Below are 4,782 nucleotides of genomic sequence, written 5' to 3' on the forward strand. Positions count from 1 at the left end.
CTGCTGCCGGCTCAACACCTCCTACTACTCCTGCTGCTGAGCAAGTCCTACTCCAGCCTCGAAGATCGAAACGGACAGGAACTACACATCGTGGACATCGCCTCGGTCACCCGACTGGAGCAGAATGCCTTGCACTGAGCTGTGGCTCCAACCGCCAGGCTGATGAAGAATGACAGTTGCTATGTCTGTGCCCAACTTCCTCACAGTGTGGGCACGGTACAGCTTGTGGCCCCCTGGCCGCTGAATTTTTCTGAAACTCTGGGGTTCACGATAGCCTTTACCAAGCCAGTGCAGTAGGCGGACCGAACCACCGCAGGCCTCGCTCCCTGGTTGGGGGTTCTGAACATCAGCGCCGTCAACTACGAGGGATCGACAGTCAGATTCAGAAATGTCACAACTACTCTGAGTCAGGTACATCCTTCAGTGATGACGACAAACCCCACACAGCAACAAGGAGCTATGTGCTTTGTAAGAACGCGCCGGACATCACTTGTTTAGATATCCTTCTTCTCAACCCGGTGAGAAGAGTGACAACCGACTTTGTGAAGGGGGCTGTAGAAATTAGAAAGTAGCTGAGTGGGGGCCCTGTGGTTAGAAGTTTGGCCAAATACATGTATGCTGTATCCGCACTTCCTTTTTTAATCATATTTTATCGTTTTTCCCCTGTAGGTTGGAGTCATCAGGTCAATTTGTGGCCTGTGGTAGGGAAAGAAAGAAAGGGGTTTATCTGTATTATGTTATTCATCATGCGTTCCTTTCCCCCTCACTCATTTATTACATGACAATTACCTTTTGTGACTATTCCAATCATTGTTTTTTACCCAAATCACCTTTATTCATCTATAATATAAAAAGCTTTTTCTCCAGTTTTGATGCATGCTATGTTAACCCAAAAATTGAAATATAGTTAAATTACAAATTTCCTGTTGTAGTAAACCAAAAATTTTCAAAGGGGAATTTGGGATATTTGTAATCCATGATCATAGTTTTGTCTGGTCAGACACAGTTCAGTGTCTCCTCTGTCTAACCTTCTTAATGGATAATGCAAATAACTAACTCTTGATGGTATAATGGCATATGTGTGCATCTGCACTCTGTGTTAGAGACAATGGCCCTCATTTATCAAACGAACGTACGGCAGAAAAACGTGCGTACGACCATTTCCTAGCAAACTTCGGCATTTATCAATTTGGACGTGAGCGTGAGCTACGATCAAATCTCACGTCTGGTCTGAGATCGTGTACGCAAATTTCAGCCTGTGGATTTGTGGTGCAGCAAAGCAAACTCTGGCTGAAAATAATGAACAAACCTCAGCTGTCATTAAGCATAAGCAGTCACATATTAAGAACAGATCAAAACGGATTCTTGAAACTAATAAAAAAAAAAAAATTGTGGTTGTAGCAATTGATTGTACTCGTGCGTCTGAAGGCACCATCCATGAATGATTACGCATTCATCAATCGCCAAAACTACCACTCGATGAATGTACAGGTGATTTGTGATGCCAAGCTGTCGCTTTTAAACGTGGTGGCCAGGTGACCAGGGGGACACACACGATTCTTTTATATTCCAAAACAGCTCGGTTCCAGCCCCCCCGCGACCCCGACATTGAATGAATGAATGAATGTGTTGGCGCGCGGCTGCAGCAAGACACACTGCAGAGCCAAACTCATCTCCTCGGTTGGTGGCTACCCTCGATAAATTGCATTAAATCAAACAAGGTATCAGATGATTAACATCTTGGTATGGTTCTAGGTGACAAAGGTTATCCTCTTACGGAATACCTAATAACCCCGCTGGCAAACCCCGCTACAGAGTAAGAGCGCCGGTGTTGTGCCGTATTCAGCACCCCTGCCGTGAAATGCACCCCCTTGCATTAAAGGTGATATTCTGGATCAGAAGGCTGTTGTTTCCACCTAAAGGAGTAGTTTATATACAGCTAACCCACAACGGTCAGAACATTGGTTACTTACAGTCTTTAAACTATTTTAAGAGTTTAAAATCACAAACTTGGATAATAGCAAACACAAAACAACACCTTGTCGTATGTTCTGTGGAAATATACAGCAGCCATAATTACAAAATGAATGAAATGGGAGCAAGTTGAATGTATTTGACTCAGCGTTTCCTAAATATAATCCCAGCTTTTTCTTGCAATTCAAATGTTCAAAGGTGTGTGCTTTTAATTGGGTTACACCTGTCCAACAGTGCGCACAGGCGCACTCGGGTCACAGTGGAGCGCTGCCGTTATTCTTTTCCATACAGCGTTTTTATGGGCCCCTTTTATTCCACTCTTAAGACTGACAAAAAGCACATCTTTATTTTGCTCCATCTCGGATGTCAGGATGCCGATCTCTGTGTGTCGGAAAAGTTTCTTTTCTAACCTGCGTTCCTTCTCTCTGTGTTTGACCTCAGTGGGCGAGGCCTCCGAAACAGGAATATTTAGGGGCGTAACATGTTAAAGACGATCGAATTCAGCGGCAGCATTTATCAAGCCCGCTCATTCATACGCTGAGATTGGTCCGATACGAATGTTTCATAAATCACACGTGGGTCCTTTCCTACGACCAATTCTGCGCTCAGATCTGCGCCCGTTTTCACGCAAGATTGATAAATGAGGCCCCTTGTGTCTGAGGCATGTTTTTGTTTGGTCTAAAGACGTCACCAAACCAAGGCTTAGCACGTCCTGTCTCTTCCTCTAAAAGACTGGGCACGATTTGGCTCAGTGTCATTACTGCTAGACTCTAGGCTTTGTGAGGAAGCAGTGGTGAACGTATTTTTGTCTGCATAAGGAAATGCTTTGGCAAAATAAACCACGGAGAAAAAGTTGATCCTGTTTGTTGATCTTTATTGAAGAAATCCATTTCCACAACATTAGTTATAGACAATCCGTAACTAGCACAGAAGTCTAATAACAGACTTCGTGAAGAAATCTCCCAAACATGGTAAGGCCTGAGTGTAAGGCGACATTATTAGTATCTAGATTGATGTGTCTTAATTACGATACAATTCCACAAAATGAATTTAGTCTGGGACAATTCCTGTTTACCATATAAAACATAACTAGTTATTTACAAATCTCATATATATAATATAATTACAGTTTTACTCAATTCTTTCTGCAAAATCCCAAAAACTCAAGGAAAAAGTTGCTTTACAAATTACAAATTAATAAAATAATAATAAAAATGTGCTTGTCCCAAGTACATTAGTTTGAATTATTAATGAAATATTGTTCATCAGAATGGTGTGGTGGTTAGCACTGTCCCCTCACACCAAGAGGGTTCCTAGTTCGAATCCGGGCCGGGGCCCTTCTGTGTGGAGTTTGCATGTTCTCCCCGTGTCTGCATGGGTTCTCTCCGGGTTCTCTGGCTTCCTCCAACAGTCCAAAGACATGCACGTGTTAGGTTAAATGTTGACCTTGTCTCTATGTGCCCTGTGATAGACTGGCGTCCTGTCCAGGATGTACACCGCCTCACGGCCAGTGTCAGCTGGGATCGGCTCCTGCGACTCCGATAGGGACAAACGGTTGAAGATGGATGTATATTCATCAGAATGTTCTAAATAAAATTATTTTACTTTATCAGCAGGATGATTGGGCTTCTACTTTATCAATATCTATATGCAGTATATGGCTCATTTATGATGGAAATTTAATTCCTCCTGCACCGGGTAAAACTGACCCCGGAAGTGGATGTCATACGGGCCGAGGTCTGCCGAGGGGCCCTGGCTGATGGAGCAGTAGCGAAGGCCGTAGTGACAGCTCTGGTATTCCACCGGTTCCTCATGTTTCAGGGAGAAAATTCCATTGAAGTTGATGGGGGAGCTAAGGGTCGCTGCATCCAGAGGGCTGGAGCTGTCTGGAGAGGGATTCTCATACAGAGCCTCATAGGGGCCACAGAAGGAACTGAAGGGCCTGCCATTGTCTGCAGAGCTGGAGCCCACTACTTCAGACCCCTGGAGGTGGTGATAAGCTGGGTAGAGGGAGAACGATTCCCCACCTGGCTCTAAGAGGAAGCTGCGGGCATTGGGCTGTAGACAGCTGGCCACGAGGTTGGTGGTGGGCTGGGAAAGACCCTTGCACAGAGACTGGATGAAAGTGAGTAGGTCCGGCCTTTTGCTGGTGCTCAGGATCTCACCAAGGGCCCAGATGTAGTTCTTGGCCAAGCGGAGAGTCTCTATTTTGGAAAGTTTGTGTGTCCTGGAGTAGCAGGGGACCACTTTCCTCAGGCTGTCCAGGGCATTGTTTAAACCGTGCATCCGACTCCTTTCCCGCGCATTGGCTTCAATGCGCCGCAGTCGAACTCGGTCCAATCGAGCCTGGCTCAGCTTCTTTTTATGAGAACCCCTTCTTCTCAGACCGCCCGCTTGTTCGTCTTCTTTCTCCCCGTTCTCCGTTCCACTATCCCTATCTTCATCCTCTCTTCTGCACTCAAATGTGTCCTCCCAGGCTCTGCCAGGTTCTGGCTGAACAGATTTGACTTATTGGTTGGTCGCCCGGCTGGTCCTGATGGAGCTGCTGGTCTGGTTGGAGGGTGGCTCATCAAAAGGCAAAGTCGGCATGTTCTCCTGCAGCATATTTTAGGGAAAAGTAACATGATTATTAGAAGGGCTAAACAAAACCCTCTATGCCTCACACAAGACAAGATAAAGCACAAAATATGACCTATTACATACCTATAATTATTATTATTATTAAAAATAATAACAATAATAACAGAAATTTAAGCTTGTTACCTGCCTTTTTTCAGCAAATTAAATCTCTTTATATACCTTTAACCA

At 44.8% G+C, this 4,782-nt stretch overlaps 1 pseudogene across 1 annotated transcript; it reads right to left on the minus strand.

The window, feature by feature from the left end:
• Window positions 1–3,636: 3,636 nt before the first annotated feature.
• Window positions 3,637–4,563, minus strand: LOC310963288 (neurogenic differentiation factor 6-A-like; annotated as a pseudogene). The gene has a single exon. The product of its transcript is annotated as a neurogenic differentiation factor 6-A-like (transcript).
• Between the last annotated feature and the right edge of the window lie 219 nt (window positions 4,564–4,782).

Source organism: Echiichthys vipera (genome assembly GCF_963691815.1).
Source record: "Echiichthys vipera genome assembly, chromosome: 21".
Lineage (NCBI taxonomy): Eukaryota > Metazoa > Chordata > Actinopteri > Perciformes > Trachinidae > Echiichthys > Echiichthys vipera.